Genomic DNA, 18612 nt, shown 5'->3' on the forward strand with positions numbered 1-18612 from the left:
GCAAGAAACGGTCAATGGTAACTCTTTCGACGACCTCCGGAGCTGTTAACTTCTCAGGTTCCAACCACTTCTTTACCAAGTGGATTAGATCGTGCATCTGGGACCTTGGAGAGCATCCGGCTGAATAGGACCACTGGTGAACTCGCTGGGCTCGCACAGCCGGGGTGACACCAAGTCTACGCAGGATCTCCTCCTTCAGCTTGTCGTAGTCTTTAGCATCCTCTAGGGCAAGGTTGAAGTAGGCCTTTTGAGCATCCCCAGTCAGGAATGGCGCTACCAATCCTGCCCATTGCGTTTTAGGCCAGGCTTCCCTCTCCGCTGTCCTCTCAAAGGTATGGAGGAACGCCTCAACGTCATCATGAGGAGTCAGCTTCTGCAAGAAGTGGCTTGCGCGGATGGTGCCTCCACTGCCAGGTACCAGCAGCTGTCCCTCTTGGTTCCGAGCCACAAGTTGTTGCACCAACTCACTCACTGCTTTCCTGTCAGCCTCAGCAGTCTGACGATCGGCCTCCGCAGCTGCAGCCAGACTCTCACACAGGGCAACCGCTTGCTGCTGTACTGCCTCTGTATGTTGTTGTAGGGCTGTGTTCGTTTTCCGCTGCTCAGCATTAGCCTGTTGCAAGGCCGCATTCGCCAACACCAGCTGCTTCACCATTTCATCCATGCTGCTGTTCAAAATTTTAAATCTTGCGCCAAACACACTGTCGCTGTAGGCATGCTAAGTTGCCCGCATCGTCCACCAATTGTGAGGGATCAGCTGCAAATGGTGAGTACTCAGCGGGAGATAGCAGCACAGACAGGTGTATTTTCCAAAACAAACAATAGTTTATTGGACAGCAGGCTTCTTAGACAGCAGTCTTTTGGCAGTTTGTAAAGTACAGTTCAAATAAAAACAAAATGCCAGTCCAGGCCAGCAGCTTACATTCAGCTTTCCATATCAGGACCACACCAAACTCCATGTGCAGCCTGCACTTTCTCTCCAGAGCAAAACCAGCTTCCTGGAATCAAACGGGAAGTCTTTCTCAGCAGACTGTCAGACCTTGCTGGTCACACCCTCTCTCTCTCCTCCTACTCCAGCCTTTCAAAGCTGCTCTGTTAACCCTGTGTGACCTGACTCCAGCAGAAGCCCACATACACAGAGCAAACGATCCACCCAGGATCTGGCAACCAGATGCGCCCGCCCACTCTGCATCTGGTCAGCTCCGGACCCAAGTAAGGTTTTTAACCTCTGTCCATGTGACAGACAGCCAAAACCTTTTTATTCCGGAGCTGCTACTGGATGTAGCGTCTGATCCCAGGTGGAATGTACCTCCCATCCAACACAACCTGGGACAAATAGATTACCTCCTGGGTATCGACTTTGTCACAATATATACAGTACAGACCAAAAGTTTGGACACACCTTCTCATTCAAAGAGTTTTCTCTATTTTCATGACTATGAACATTGTAGATTCACACTGAAGGCATCCAAACTATGAATTAGCACGTGTGGAAGTATAGTACATAACCAAAAAGTGTGAAACAACTGAAAATATGTCATATTCTAGGTTCTTCAAAGTAGCCACCTTTTGCTTTGATTACTGCTTTGCACACTCTTGGCATTCTCTTGATGAGCTTCAAAAAGGTACTTGTAACTGTCCTCGGATCCTTGAAAGACTTTAAGAACATACCGCTGGTACAAAAATAACTTTCTTTATTGGTAACATCATCAGGATAGGGAATCAGGAATAAAGATGATCACAGTTTTAGTAATATTGGTGGCTGAACATGGTAGAATGTGATCTTAGCAGTTTCAAGTGGTAGAAAGCGATTTCAAGCATAGAAAGCGGTAGAACTAGGGGGCAAACATACAAAACAGTATTCAGTATAGACTCTAACATATAACCACTAACATTGTCATTAGCAGCATGAATCAGTACACATAAAACAAGATAGCTCACCTATTTTGGCCTCATAGGATCTTAAGGGCAGTTTCTCTGCTCTGTCTCTCTCATAAGCTCTGAAGATTCTGTCTGTAAGATGGCTGCTGGCATGTCTGGATAGAAGATTCTAGAAGATCTCAGAGTGAGGCTGGGTTCTGATTGGACTAGAGTGTCAGGTGACTGGAGTACTCAGATTAACCCTGTAATGTCCTGTGCTTAGCTAGCTATATTATAGCTGATGCTGCAGGCTGTTACTCTACACACAAATAAACTTTAAGAGCAGGCTAACTTTTCTGCTTATCATACAACAGATATATGTATTGTTCTGTACTGCAAACTAGCACTAAATTGCTATCAACTTTTCTTATTAGCAGTGACTATGAATTATGCTGTTCAGATGTTTGATTGGCTTGGGCGGGCAGCTACACTCCCACCAAATTAGCTCAAATTTATGCTTTAATTGTTGAGTTGGGTTGCATAAATTAAGGGAATTTTACTTCTTCCTTCTTGCTAGGCATTTTGGAATGGCCTTTATTTTTCTCGATAAGTACAACCAGTTTTTGGATAGGACGTTCTAGTATGAGTGGAGTGGTGAGACGTTCTCCTCTCTTACTTAATTTGGAATCTCCCATCTGTAATTTCACTCTTCTTACCATTCCATCTTTGTCTTTCTGGACTTCAAGAACTTTAGCAATTCTCCATCGATTTTTTGGGTATGTCCTCTTCTTTCACCATCACTATGTCGTTTATTTGAACATTTCTCCTAGGAGTATGCCATTGTTGGTCCTTGGCTGTTGTGTTTAAGGCTTGAATGACTTTCATTTCAGGATCACACATTGATAGCTCTAGGAAACCTTTCTTTGGTACTATTTCCCTTTCCCATAGGAACTTTGGGCCGGTGAACATGTTTGAGTCCTTCATTTCTGAAACTTTAAGACCTCTTGAAGCATGTTCAGCTGGGTTCTTTTCTGACTCAATGTAGTACCACTGGTCTGGATTAGTAATTTCTCTAATTCTTTGAACTCTGTTCGCCACAAAGACATGAAATCTTCGAGCTTCATTATTTATGTAGCCTAGAACCACCTTTGAGTCTGTCCAAAAGTACTCTTCATCTATCTTGAACTCTAATTCATCTCTCAGGAACTTGCTCATTGAAGCAGAAACTACAGCAGCTGCTAGTTCCAGTCTTGGTATTGTGAGAACATTGGTAGGTGCAACTCTGGTCTTGGCCATAACAAGGGAGCAATGTACCTTTTCATCTCTTATCACCCTGATGTAGGAACATTGGCCATAACCGTAAGTACTAGCATCTGAGAAGTGATGCAGTTCAATTCTGTCATACTTTCCAAAGTTGTAGGGTGCGAAGCACCTCAGTATTTTGACCCCTTCAAGATCTGGCAAATCCTTAATCCAACTCTCCCACCTTGGCCTCAGTTCTTCTGTTATAGAGTCATCCCAACCTAGCTTCTGCCTGCACAGCTCTTGGAGTATTCCTTTTCCTCTGAGGATCACTGGGGCTAAGAATCCCAATGGATCATACACAGAAGCTACCATGGAGAGAATATTACGTCTTGTTGCTGGTTTCTCTTTAATAGAGACCTTAAAGAAGAACTCATCCTTTTCAACATCCCACCTCAGGCCAAGTGCATTCTGGACTGGAAGATCATCATAGTTAAGGTCTACATTTTCCATTGCTGATGCATGTTCAGATTCGCAAATGGATTCCAACACTTCTCTTTTGTTTGAGATGAATTTGTGAAGGTGCAGATTTCCCTTTGCACACAACTCTTGGGTTTCTTTCACTAATTTGATCGCTGAGTCAGCAGATTCCAGGCTTATAAGTCCATCGTCGACATAAAAGTTTTTCTTAATGAAGTTTGCTGCAGATGGATAACTTCTTTCGTTTTGACTGGCAAGGTGTTTCATACCATAATTGGCACAACCTGGGGATGATGCTGCTCCAAACAGATGAACTTTCATGCGATATTCTACAGGCTCTGTATTAGTATTTCCATTCTCCCACCATAGGAACCTCAGGAAATCTCTATCTTCTTCTTTCACGTGAAACCTATGGAACATCTTTTCAATGTCACACATGACAGCAATAGGGTATTTCCGAAATCTACAGAGAACTCCAGACAGCATATTCGTGAGGTCTGGTCCCGTTAGCAGATAATCGTTCAATGCAACACCATCATACCTTGCTGAGCAGTCAAATACCACTCTGATCTTGTCTGGTTTCTTCGAGTGATAGACACCTTGATGTGGAATGTACCAAACTTTTCCCAGGTCTGGTTGATTGTCAGCTCTTTCTGCATCTCCGTCTTGGATGATGCCTTCCATAAACTTAAAATAGTCACTTTTGAATTTCGGCTCTCTTCCCAGCTTCCTCTCCAAACGTCTTAGTCTCAATAAGGCGAGATTCCTATTGTCTGGAAGGTAAGGGCGTTTTCTGAAAGGTAAGGGCATCTCTAAATGTCCTTTTTGGTTTTGCTTAATGCCTCCTTCCAAGATGTGTAGGAATTTTATATCTTCTTGAGATATGCTCCTTTCCTCTGAGCTGGTGTCTGCAAAGTCAGACTCAAAAATCTTGATTACTGTATCAGGACTTGGAGTTAGTGACATCTTGACAGATATGCGATGACATAACCCGGTTACTTGTGTTGAGCTTGCAGCCTGTTGTGGCCCTCCAACAATGCTCCATCCTAAATCAGTTTTGATGGCATATGGTTCATCATCCCTTCCTGCGATAATTTGTCGTGGCATCAGTGCTTTAGAACAGTCATAACCTATCAGGAGCCCAACACCATACTCCTTCAGAGGGGGTATTTTATGAGAGATTACTGATAGGTGCTTCCACTTTTTAGCTGTTTCACAGGTAGGTATGTGTTCACGATCAAGGGGTATGAAGTCTCTTGTATAGACCGGAGGTAGATCTATTCTGACATCTGAGCAAAGTCCCTTGACTTTTAGTCCTGTGACTCTTTGACTATCTTCCAATGAGTCTTTTCCCATAATTGTTGAGAGCTTAAGCTTCACTGGCTCCATGGCTACTTGCAATTTCTGACAGACCTCTTGGTTAATAAAAGTGTTACTGCTTTGTGTGTCTAGTAGTGCATAAGCAAGTACCTCCTTACTTCCTGTTCCTGGAGATGAGATACACACTGGGATGATCATTGAAGTATTCTTGCTCTCACTTTCAACCATACAGCAGGATAGTGTGGATACGCTTTCTCCCTCAATTGGAGTACTGGGTGTTGAAGCTTTATCCTTCTTTGGGTGCTCCTCATGTAATGGGGTTGGGTGACGTCCTTTACAAATGCCACAGGTGGCTCTTCTCTTACAGTCCTTGGCACTGTGTCCCTTTCGTAGGCACCCAAAACAGAGCTGGTTATCCAGTATGAATCTTTTCTTCTCCTCTACAGACCTTTCCTTCATTTGTTGACATTTGTAGATGGAGTGGTTCTCTCCACAGAACATGCATTGAAGAGGTGTGTGACTATCCGTCTGTACTTTCTCTCTGTTCTTCACATCAGTGACCTTAGGCTTACTCTCCTTGGTATCATTGCCTTTATCCACTGCATTGACTGCAAATGAAGTTGCCTTTGCACGCTTTACCTCTCTTGTTGGCTTTCCTTCCAAAGGTTTCAGAATGTGGAGGGATGACACTGGATTGCATGCTATGCGTGCTTCTGTACTGACAAACGAAGAAAACTCTACAAAGCTGGGATACTCCTTGCCTTGGTCTAACTGTTTAGTTACATGACGATTCCATCTTGAGGTCACCCAGTCAGGTAGCTTAAGTAACATTTTCTGATTTTCTTCACAGTCATTCAGTACTTGCAAACCCTTTACGTGAAGAATGGCGTTGCTACATGCTTGCAGAAAGTCACCATACTCTCTAAGCTTAACATACTCTTTAGCGCCTATCTTTGGCCAACTGTTAAGTCTTTCTCTGAAGGCTCGCTGTACTACAAAGGGATGACCATACCTTGCATTCAGTTTTTCCCATGCTTGTTTGTAGGCTTCTTCATCTTTCCTGTAGAAGCTACCTTCAAGAGCACTCTTTGCTTCTCCACTAACATACTTCTGTAGGTAGAACAACTTGTCTGCTGAATTGGGGCAGCGACGTGCAATAAGTGCTTCAAAGCTTGTACTCCACTCTATGAACTTCAGTGGGTCTCCTGAGAATACAGTGGGTTCAGGAGTTGGAAGTCTTGTAAGAACCATTGTCTCATGTATTGCTTGAGCAATAGCTGCAACATTTTCTTGGTCACTATGATGAGTTGTGGGGATAGAACGACAGGAATCTGTTCTCTCACTGCACACTGATTTAGATTTATTTCTATTTTCCTCAGTGAGGACAGAAGGACAGGGATCTGTTCTCTCATGTAGTGCTGCTCTGGATCCATCACCATTTTCTTTTATTTCCTCTTCAGCATATACTCTAAGTTTAGCTTCCATGACCTCAATGTCTCTTTGGTTTTTCAACTTTTTTAATTGTAGACGTTGTGCATCAATTGCAGCTTCCATCTCAATCTCAGCCTTTTTAGCGGCAAGTTGTGCAGATGCTTCTACCCTTTTGGCTGAGGTACTTGTGCACTTAGATAAGTGGCTAGAATGCTTGCTGGAAGAGGTTGCTCTTGAAACTGTAGATCCATATACAGACTTGGCATAATCCCTTTTATAAAGCTGTAGTAGCCTTGTCCTCTCTGTCTCTGCATCAAAGTCGGTTTCAATTGATCGTATTCTCATAAGCCCTAATAAATCTGCTGTTATTGCAGTGCAGGTGTCGATCTTCCTCTTAATGTCCTGGGAGGGTGCTGTGTGTGACCTTAGCTCATCATATATTGTCTTCATATCTAACTCATGCTTCTGTACATCATCCATCATGTTGGATAATTCATCCTCTGCACACTCTAGTTTTAGCTTCATGCGAACCTCATTGGTGTGCGCCTTCCATTTTATGTACATTTGGTTGAATTTCCTTTCTCTTTGTGCAGACTGTTGTTGCACATATTCTTGCATTTTGGGGGTGGGTCTTATCTCACGAGATGACTGTCTCAACTGGCCTATCTGTTCTGAGACTGCCTGAGACTCCCTAAGCTCAACTTCTAAATTCTCTATCATAGACAGGTACTCTTTTAGGTCACAATTTATCCTTTCTATCTCTTCAGGATCTGTCTCTGCCTCTAAGGTTTCCCTCAACTCTAATACCTTCTGCTGTAAGGAATATCTCTCACTGTTTAACTCTTCACCCTCTAACAATGGCATTGAAATACTATAAACAGACATTTTGACCTGAAATAGTTAAATAGCAGTTAAACACAAAGGAATAATAACTTTGTTCAAATACACATAAAGTCCTTATAATGCAAATGTCTCTTGATGTGCCAAATTCAGCACATAATCATCAATAAGGAATAAACAGGAAACTCTGACCTTATTATGAAGAGCAGGATACAGTGACTTTACTGCTGATTTAATATTAGTGTCTTTTGAAACAGATGTTAGGAATCACTCAGGATCAGTCTTTGCAGATGTAGATGCAAGGTGAGGGACTTTGACTTGCTTGTAGTTGCTTACAGGATGCAGTCTGTCTGTGTCTTTACTTGCAGCGATGCAGCTGTGAGTGTCTGTGTCTTCACTTGCAGAGATGCAGCTGTGTCTGTGTCTTTACTTGCAGAGATGCAGCAGTGAGGATTGTTGCTCTGATTGTGTGCGGTTGCTCGAGGTAAATTGCAGCATGTGCTTGTTTCACTCTGTGTGGTGGCGCGCCTGTCGATATGTGCACTCTCACTGTGGCAATGTTGTGACTCTGAAGGCCGCAGGAAAGGCATACATCTACTTGGGTGCAATACTTGGCTCTATTTCTGCTTCTACTGTGGTGTTTTGTGAACTCTGTGGCCACAGGGAAGGCAGGTTAGCTTTAAAGTGCTTTTTGACCTTTTGTGCGCTGTCACTTTAAGGGCTTTGCAATTACACTCTGAGGCACACTTGGTATGGCTTCTGCTCTAGCTCTGATGAGGTGCGTCTTCTCGCCTCCTCAGAAGGTAATAGTTCTACTGTAACTGTCCTCGGATCCTTGAAAGACTTTAAGAACATACCGCTGGTACAAAAATAACTTTCTTTATTGGTAACATCATCAGGATAGGGAATCAGGAATAAAGATGATCACAGTTTTAGTAATATTGGTGGCTGAACATGGTAGAATGTGATCTTAGCAGTTTCAAGTGGTAGAAAGCGATTTCAAGCATAGAAAGCGGTAGAACTAGGGGGCAAACATACAAAACAGTATTCAGTATAGACTCTAACATATAACCACTAACATTGTCATTAGCAGCATGAATCAGTACACATAAAACAAGATAGCTCACCTATTTTGGCCTCATAGGATCTTAAGGGCAGTTTCTCTGCTCTGTCTCTCTCATAAGCTCTGAAGATTCTGTCTGTAAGATGGCTGCTGGCATGTCTGGATAGAAGATTCTAGAAGATCTCAGAGTGAGGCTGGGTTCTGATTGGACTAGAGTGTCAGGTGACTGGAGTACTCAGATTAACCCTGTAATGTCCTGTGCTTAGCTAGCTATATTATAGCTGATGCTGCAGGCTGTTACTCTACACACAAATAAACTTTAAGAGCAGGCTAACTTTTCTGCTTATCATACAACAGATATATGTATTGTTCTGTACTGCAAACTAGCACTAAATTGCTATCAACTTTTCTTATTAGCAGTGACTATGAATTATGCTGTTCAGATGTTTGATTGGCTTGGGCGGGCAGCTACAGTACTCACCTGAAATGGTCTTCCAACAGTCTTGAAGGAGTTCCCAGAGATGCTTAGCACTTGTTGGCCCTTTTGTCTTCACTCTGCTCACCCCAAACCATCTCGATTGGGTTCAGGTCTGGTAACTGTGGAGGCCAGGTCATCTGGCGCAGCACCCTGGTCAAATAGCCCTTACACAGCTTGGAAGTGTGTTTGGGGTAATTTTCCTGTTGAAAAATAAATGATGGTCCAACTAAACGCCAACCGGATGGAATAGCATGCCGCTGCAAGATGCTGTGGTGGCCATGCTGGTTCATTATGCCTTCAATTTTGAATAAATCCCCAACAGTGTCACCAGCAAAGCACCCCCACACCATCACACCTCCTCCTTCATGCTTCACGGTGGGAACCAGGCATGTAGAGACCATCCGTTCACCTTTTCTAAGTCACACAAAGACATGATGGTTGGAACTAAAAATCTCAAATTTGGACTCGTCAGACCAAAGCACAGATTTCCACTGGTCTAATGTCCATTCCTTGTGTTCTTTAGCCCAAACAAATCTCTTCTGCTTGTTGCCTGTCCTTAGCAGTGGTTTCCTAGCAGATATTCTACCATGAAGGCTTGATTCACACAGTCTCCTCTTAACAGTTGTTCTAGAGATGTGTCTGCTGCTAGAACTCTGTGTGACATTGACCTGGTCTCTAATCTGAGCTACTGTTAACCTGCGATTTCTGAGGCTAGTGACTCGGATGAACTTATCCTCCGCAGCAGAGGTGACTCTTGGTCTTCCTATCCACATGTGAGCCAGTTTCTTAGTAGCGTTTGATGTTTTTTTAGACTGCACTTGGGGACACTTTCAAAGTTTTCCCAATTTTTTGGACTGACTGACCTTCATTTCTTAAAGTAATGATGGCCACTCGTTTTTCTTTACTTAGCTGCTTTTTTCTTGCCATAATACAAATTCTAACAGTCTATTCAGTAGGACTATCAGCTGTGTATCCACCTGACTTCTCCATAACGCAACTGATGGTCTCATCCCCATTTATAAGCCAAGAAATGCCACTTATTAAACCTGACAGTGCACACCTGTGAAGTGAAAACCATTTCAGGTGACTACCTCTTGAAGCTCATCAAGAGAATGCCAAGAGTGTGCAAAGCAGTAATCAAAGCAAAAGGTGGCTACTTTGAAGAACCTAGAATATGACATATTTTCAGTTGTTTCACACTTTTTGGTTATGTACTATACTTCCACATGTGTTAATTGTAAGTTTGGATGCCTTCAGTGTGGATCTACTATGTTCATAGTCATGAAAATAAAGAAAACTCTTTGAATGAGAAGGTGTGTCCAAACTTTTGGTCTGTACTGTATATATATATATATACACACACACACACACACACACACACACACACACACATTTTTTTACAGCTGCACAGAGCAGAGGAGGCGTGAAACAAACTGACTTCTCTCCCAGCATGCACCAAGGAACTTGTGAATACTTCGGACTGAATGGATGAGGGCAGAGCAGAACAGCAGCGTGGATTGCTGCACGAGTTAGTGACAAATTGAGCCAGCAGCATTTCTCACTAGGTAACTGCAGGCTGCAGGCAGGGGTCAGTCAGTCTCCCCTGCACACAGATCAGCAGATGACCAGTCACACTTTACACATTTACTTGCAGCTCTGTTCACACAGAAAAGAAAGAAATTCAAACAATCGCTCTTCACAGTCAGTTTTTTTTCTTTTTCTCTCGCTGATCATTCCCACAAACACATGAACACATTCCAGGAACATCACATTCCTCCATGTACAACCAGAAACTACATGCTTTCTTCCTCAATCCTTCAACCTACAAAGATTCAACAGACCAGACACACGCTATGTGCAACTAAAACCAAATACTTAAAGGTGAATAAACACATTACAAATTTCAAAAATAACCAATGATTTACATTAGAAATCAAACACATGAATGATACAGTTTATTTTCCTGATATTGTCACCATGGCTCAAAAATCACTTGATAATACATTTCTATCCTCCCATTTATATTATTGATAAATGGATAATGACAATTGGATCACAAATGGATCACCCAAAACAACAATCAAAAAAATCAAATACATTTATCCGCAGACTTAAACTAAAACAGTCACCCTGTGCCATTGCACAGCTCACAGATATAATCAATCTCACAGCTACTCAAACAGATGCATTCCTCAATCACACATCCACAGATTATTTCCTGACAAACAGCTTGGAAAAACCACAATAACAAATTCGCCCTCACGTAAAAACAACTCCCACTAAAATGCTCTCACATTCTCACATAGAAACATAAATAAACACAGGAAGTTCCATAAAGCACTTAGTGATCGGAGACCTCCGGCCAGAAGGAGGTATGTGCTCAGCTTGCCTGCCGCCGCCGCCGCCGCTGCTGCCTCGAGCACCACCAATGATTGCAGGAGGGGAGCGCTAAGAGGAGAGCCCGAGGTGAGGGGGGGGGGTATTTCCTCCCCTCCCCACCGATTTGCGGCCACAGCTCTCCTCTTATGCTGCGACCCCTCCTGCCCCCAAAAAGTCCCTGAGCGGGCCCTAGTGGGGGGGGGGGGGGGCTTTCTAGGTACGCCCCTGGAGATATGGGTGCTTTCCAGATGTCACCAGTCTCACGCTGTCTACTGCGCAGCTGCAAAAACCATAACCATACTGAGAATGTTGTGGAACACAGACAATGTTTACACTTACCAATCCCAGGCCGAAACAGCCCGTCTGCACATCGAATAGATACTGGTGCATTTACAAATCTTACAAAACAAATGTTCACTGTTCTCCTCAGAATACTGCTCTCTTAAAATCTGTCTTAAAAGAAAAACTCTGCATCCAATATTTTACTGAAACAATATTTAGCTTAGCTAAAATGAATGAGGGTAACACCTGACAAACACTGACACCAATACACAAACAGCTGCACTCACTTGCACAACTAATTTATTCACACATTCACAGAGTACTCAAAATAAAGGCCTTTTCAATGATATATATCTTTACAGTACAGGAAATTAGAACCCAGTTAGTCAAACCCTGTGAAGGTAATCAATATCAATATGAGATCAGCTAGCTACTTCTTAATATCACCTCCCAAGAAATAGCACAAAGAACTCTGAAAAACCCTCTTCCTGAAGTAATCCCCCTGTACCACCCAGACCACTACTCTGGCCCCAACAACCAACCAATTAGACCAGCTAACTACTAATTGCACAGGACCCCTGGATGCAGGCTTGAATTCTTCCCCGCAATCATGCGTAAATGTTTAACTAACCGACTTACAACCTAAATCTGAAAGGCTAGGTTAACTTTATAAGTCAAGCATACTTCCAATATTAACCATAGGAAATATCAAGCGTTCTCCTTATCAACTCAATCCACACAGGATATACTTTACAACTACCAGTTTAAAGTTAAGCAGCAAAGCTCCTGTGACATTAACCACCAGCCAAACAGTAGTTAACTAACTTCCTTCACAAAATCCACTGTTCACTCACCTCACTTCAATCTTTAAACCTCACAAACAGCAACAGTCCAACATAACATACACATTGTATACACCACTCATACACACACCATGGATAAATCCCTTTATACAGGGTAAATTCATTCAATCTCTGGAGCGTTTAACATCCCCTGTATAATAAAGAAGCAGGAACAATGTTCAGACTGAGCCAACAACACAGCAACAAATTTTACAGGCTGAGGTAAGCATTTTTTCTTACCTTCTTACAATGGGATGTGCATTCCCTGTACAGCCCGGAAAGTTGCAGCTATGCTGTTCATCCGAAGTGTCCAACCAGAGGTGCTGCTAATCACTCCAGAGCCCACCCAGGGACGCCAAATTGATATAGCGGGGAACACCGCTTTGATGGATTTATCCTGGTGATCCAAATTAATGTTAACCTGTTTCTAAGCATGCATGTAGAAACCTCAGAATCAGAGAGACACAGACACCATATCTCATAGATTCATAATTAACAAGTGTTTATTCGGACGTAGTCCTTACTTTTTATAGATTACATGACATACAATTAATGTTTATTCATTTTAGGAAGGGTTTATTGGTTAGTAGAGGTGTGCATAATTATTTAGGTGTGTTATAGGTGTACATATTTAACATAATTAACTATGATGCAATCAACTGAGCTCAGTCCTGTACTGCAAAATAGGCTCTGGGGAAGGCGGCCTTCGGAATGTTCTGAGCAGCATCTGTCGACCTTCACCGATGCTTTAGTTTTTTTGTAACAGAACTGGAACATTCCATAGACATAAGCTGAACTGATTACAGCACATTGTAGCAAGTTACCCAAAAGAATACAGAGTATAAAGCAATATATACATATATATATGAATATTGAGGGATATGAGCAATGACTGTTGGGGGGGGGGTCTAATCAATCAATCCTGGATTTAATCAATAACCTGTGAATTAAAGAATGTTATTCAATACCTAATCAATAATATGCTTATGACACACCATGAGTTCAGAATTTAACCTGAAAATCTAGCACTACAAGGCAAGATTGTTAGCCACTAAAGGTGACTAGAAATTACAGATTTTATTGCAAAGCACCCATACAAACTATTGCCACCAGGTTTGCAACACATATATAAGGGGCAGTTGGGGGTACCTGGTTACCAGGCTGGAAAGTTCTATGTTCAGTCTGGAAGTGCTACCTGAACTGTATTTTAGTGCAGGTAGTGGGGCAATTGCAGGAATAGAACTCTGCCAACAAAATCTACAGACAAGCTCATACATACTTGTACATCATGTCATCCTTGTACACTATGAAGCATAACTAAGTGGTAGACAGATGCCACAGCCAAACTACCCCACTAGGTTGTAGAAATATGTTGACTGATGTGTTGACATTGGGCTTGCCCATTTGCCTGCTGCTAATAAATCTTGCAACACCAATGGACCACTGACCCCTGGCAGTTTTTTTTTTTAATCTGGCATAATAAATATATTGCAGGCATATGACATGAATAAAGGTATCACAGCCTGATACTGGTATCAGTAATACTCAGTATTAGTACAGAAGGTAATGTTCATGTATAGTAGTGTTGGTGTTGGAATATGAGTTGTACTTATATTCAACCTGAAGATTAGTGGTGGGCAGAAATTAAGCCTATGTGTAATTAGGCGACCTAATTCACAATTACGCATTGTTATGGTAATGTGAAATTTGCAGATTACGCATACGAACGCATTTTTCGCATTGACTATTTCATTAATAGCTATGCATTTGCAGTATTCTGGCTGATCAATGCAAATTTTTTTTCACATATGAACACATTTTTTGCACTGAAAAATTGACTAATAGCCGTGCATACGCAGTAGTCTGGCGAACAGATGCAAATATTTGTATGCATTAAACACGAATTACATGTAATTGAGTAATTACAGGGGTAATTATGATTCACAAGCATAGTATGCTGTGAAAAATTAAGCAAAATTTCTTATAATCGTAATACAACCATTACAAGCACCACTACTGAAAATGGGTTTAACCACTGATTTTAAGGAAGTATATCTATGCCCTGCGGGAGGACTGTTCCCATTGTAGGGGCATAGATACATGCCTCCCGCTGCATCGCCGCTGTGCACACTCCCGCCAGTTAGTAGGGAGATAATTGCATGGGAACGAAGTCCATCGTGTCAACGATCGCAGGCATCAATGAGATGCCTGCGGTTATTGTAATATAGTTACATAGTTCGTTTGGTTGAAAAAAGACATTCGTCCATCAAGTCAAACCAGGAATAAATCAATAAAACACCATCTTGAACCTGGGAAAAAAGGGACACCTAGAGCCCTATATAGTGTAGTAAGTTGAGAGGTGGATGAATGAAAAGTATATATAATGGATATACTCACAAGTCAGGGACACCGTACAAGCAAGCACTGTGTAGGCAGATGAGGAGATTAGTCCTGTCTTCACCCAGGATTAATATGTCGCTCTCTGTAAATGGGAGAAGAAAGGGATTCGACCCCTCCACCAGGGGTGGACAACAATATTGTAGAGAGAACAGAGGCGCCAAAAGAATAAAAGCATATATCTAAAAGTTATAAAATTCTTAGGAAGGCGGTGGTGGACGCACCTCCCCAAAGTAGATAAGCGCCGCTTATCGTGACCTTAAGACTGCACTGTGTGTACTCCTGTTCGTTATTGCCTGAGGGAGCGGGAATATACCTGCAAAACGAGTTGCACTGTTTGTTGAAGTATGTTTGTGTTTGTGAAGTGTTTGGCGCCTCTGTTCTCTCTAAAACCATCTTGAACCTGCACATATACCAGTTGATCCAGGGGTAGGCAAAAAATAAACCTTACAAGGCCTGGGCAAATTAGCCTTAAAAGGGAAAAATTTCTTCCCAACTCCAGATAGCAGTCAGAAAAATCCCTGGATCAACTCTTCCGGGAATCACCTAAAAATGATAGCCGTGGATCAGTACAAGGAAAGCATCCAAGTCCTCTTTTAATGCAGATATAGAGTTTGCCATAAGTACTTCCTGAGGCAAGATGTTCCAGATTTTAACCACTCTCACTGTGAAGGACCACTTTCTAAATAGATGGCAAAAAATGTTTTCCTCCACACACAAATCATGTCCCCTTGTCCGTCGTACAACCCTAGGGACAAAAAGCTCATCTGCTTTTGTATTGCCCTCTGATGTATTTATACATGTTAATCAGGTCACCTCTCAGTCACCTTTTTCCAAGCTAAATAAGCCCAGCTTGTCCAACCTTTCTTGGTAAGTAAGATCGTCCATCCCTCTGATTAATTTAGTTGCCCATCTTTGTACCTGTTCCAGAAGGTCATTGCCATTTCTATAATGTGGTCCCCAAAACTGTATTCCATACTCCAGATGTGGCCTCACAAGTGATTTATACAGAGGGAGTAGTATATTAGCATCTTGAGATATTATTTCCCTTTTAATGCATCCCAGAATTTTATTTGCTTTAGCTACCACTGCTTGGCACTGTACGATTACCTAACTTGTTATCAACCAGTATTCCTAAGTCCTTCTCCAAGTCTGATGTTCCCAGCTGTATGTCATTTATTTTATACGATGATCTACCATTGGTACATCCAAAGTGCATGACTTTACATTTATCAACATTAAATTTCATCTGCAATGTGCCTGCCCATATGGCCATGTTGTCAAGGTTCTGTTGTAATATGTCACTATCAGTCTTAGTCCAGGACTCCAGGCGGATACCTGAATTTTTTATTTGCTAGCAGCGGCCGCTATAATAGTTTTTCTGGGGCATCTACATGCCTGCCTAATTTTTCTGGCTGCACTGCGGGCGGCTGCAACAACAAAACAAAAGGCATGTACCTGTGCCCATCTCCCTTCGTGATCATTACCTTGCCGCGGTGAAGGGGCTTGCGTATCACAATGAAGCAATGACCGCCGGCTATATGTATGAGTGTCTGGGGGGTTGGCACACCAAAGATAAAAAGGTTGTTGCTTCATTGTGGTCAGACCAAATTTGATCAGCTGGACAGTCACTGTTCTGTCATTCAGCTACATCAGCCGGGCGACCATATGGGCTGTAAAGCCACCATCACCTGCACTCTCGTCATGGTGCGCACCAGTCCAGCACGGCCATCACTACACAAACGGCTGTTTGCAGTCACTGCATACCTTTTACTGCATCTGTGACTGCACATTGTATTATACCTGGCAGTCAGTGCATACCTTTCACTTGAATGGATGGCAGACTTGCCCTCCATAACTGATTCTTGTTAAAGGATTTAAAGTAGATTCATTACATTAGGGCCTCAAAAGTCCTCCTGAGTCCTGTATTGTTATTTTTGGTCACTACCTCAGGGCGGGCATGCCTGCTGCCCTCCTTGCCTGGATGTGTGGTGGTAGCCGTTTGTTAGGCTACAACTCCGGACCGGAATCACACCAGGAAGGATTCCCCAGCCATTACCCATGGTCAGTGGTCACAATGGCAGACTTGACCTCCATAACAGATTCTCGCCGGAGACCAACCTGGTGAATCGCAGTGAAGGCACCATCAGACTTGCCCTCCATAACTGATTCTCGTTAAAGGATTTCAAGTAGATTCATTACATTAGTGCCTCAAAAGTCCTCCTGAGTCCTGTATTGTTATTATTGGTCACTACCTCGGGGCGGGCATGCCTGCTGCCCTCCTGGCCTGGATGTGTGGTGGTAGCCGTTTGTTAGGCTACAACTCCGGACCAGAATCACACCAGGAAGGATTCCCCGGCCATTAACCATGGTCAGTGGTCACAATTGCAGACTTGACCTCCATAACAGATTCTCGCCGGAGACCAACCTGGTGAATCGCAGTGAAAGCACCATCAGCTTGCCCTCCATAACTGATTCTCGTTAAAGGATTTAAAGTAGATTCATTTTATTAGGGCCTCAAAAGTCCTCCTGAGTCCTGTATTGTTATTTTTGGTCACTACCTCGGGGCGGGCATGCCTGCTGCCCTCCTTGCCTAGATGTGTGGTGGTAGCAGTTTGTTAGGCTACAACTCCGGACCGGAATCACACCAGGAAGGATTCCCCGGCCATTACTCATGGTCACAATGGCAGACTTGCCCTCCATAATAGATTCTCGTTGCAGGTACTGAACAGCAAGTAAAAAATGTAATGTAAAAAAAATAGATGTAAGCTTTAACAATGGTAGAGAAAGAACCATCGAAAGTTGATAAGGCAGACAGACAATACCTAACCAGACATCACTGGGTGAGAAAGAGCAATCTCGCCATGGTGCGCACCAGTCCACCATGGCGGTCACTACACAAACAGCTGTTTGCGGTGCGTTACACAGTGAGTTTGGTGTGTCAGTGTGAAGCAGTACTCTAATTACACTCCCTGATTGATTTATACATGTGCACGAAGATTTAAAGCACTTTAGGCCTGTGATTTAGCATTCAATGTTATTTCTGCCCTTAAAACGCTGCTTTGCGTCAAATCCAGATTTTTCCCTGGGACTTTTGGCATGTATCCCACTCCGCCACCTGGGGGTCCAGGTGTTAGACACCTTGAAACATCTTTTCCATCACTTTTCTGGCCAGCATAAGTGTTTCTAGTTTTCCAAGTTCGCCTCCCCATTGAAGTCTATTGCAGTTCGCGAAAGTTCGTGCAAACCGAACCTTCCGTGGAAGTTCGCAAACAGGTTCGCGAACCGAAAATCGGAGGTTCGGGCCATCTCTAATACTGGGTGATGGCTTTCTCCTGTTGTAGCAGGCGGTCGAACATCAGGAGGGTCGAATTCAAGCGAGTCAGGCTATCACTAATCAAGCGCCTCACCGGCAAGTTGTTTCTCCGCTGAATATTGGCCAAGCGTGCCATGGCTGTGTAAGACCACCTGAAATGCCCACACAACTTCCTGGCCTGCTTCAGGACATCCTGTAAGCTTGGGTACTTACACACAAATCCCTGGATTACGAGATTCAGCACATGTGCCTTGTAGGGTACATGTGTCAACTTTCCCAAATTCAAAGTCGAAATGAGATTGCTGCCATTGTCACACACCACATTGCCGATCTCCAGTTGGTGCGGGGTCAGCCACTGATCCACATGTTTGTTCAGAGCAGCCAGGAGAGCTGCTCCAGTGTGACTCTCCGCTTTGAGGCAAGACATGTCTAAGATGGCGTTATACCATCGTACCTGGCATGCAGCGTAGGCCCTGGGAAGCTGGGGCTGTGTAGCTGGAGAGGAGATTGCAGCACCAGTAGAGTTGCGCTGCCACTCAGCCGAGGAGGAGGACGACGACGACAGTGAAGAGGATGTAGCAGGAGGAGTAGGAGGAGAAGGAGAGGAGGTGGCAGCAGGCCTGCCTGCAAGCCGTGGAGATAATACAAGTAGGTCCGCTGCACAGCCATGTACTCCCTGTTT

The 18612-nt window shown here is 43.2% G+C and overlaps 1 protein-coding gene and 2 long non-coding RNA genes across 3 annotated transcripts in view; 1 reads left to right on the forward strand and 2 right to left on the reverse strand.

Moving 5' to 3' along the window:
* Positions 1–18612, forward strand: part of COL3A1 (collagen type III alpha 1 chain) — a 2242195-nt gene that overhangs the window by 16777 nt on the left and 2206806 nt on the right. The gene's annotated exons all lie outside the window — the stretch shown is intronic.
* Positions 1678–2281, reverse strand: LOC137525732 (uncharacterized). The gene is made up of 2 exons (XR_011022984.1): positions 1942–2281; positions 1678–1835 (listed from the first exon to the last, which is right to left on the reverse strand). It is a non-coding gene; the product is annotated as an uncharacterized lncRNA (long non-coding RNA).
* LOC137525733 (uncharacterized) lies at positions 8037–8629 on the reverse strand. Its single transcript, XR_011022985.1, has 2 exons — positions 8301–8629; positions 8037–8194 (listed from the first exon to the last, which is right to left on the reverse strand). It is a non-coding gene; the product is annotated as an uncharacterized lncRNA (long non-coding RNA).

The sequence above is a fragment of the Hyperolius riggenbachi genome, chromosome 7 (assembly GCF_040937935.1).
Source record: "Hyperolius riggenbachi isolate aHypRig1 chromosome 7, aHypRig1.pri, whole genome shotgun sequence".
Classification (NCBI taxonomy): Eukaryota; Metazoa; Chordata; class Amphibia; order Anura; family Hyperoliidae; genus Hyperolius; species Hyperolius riggenbachi.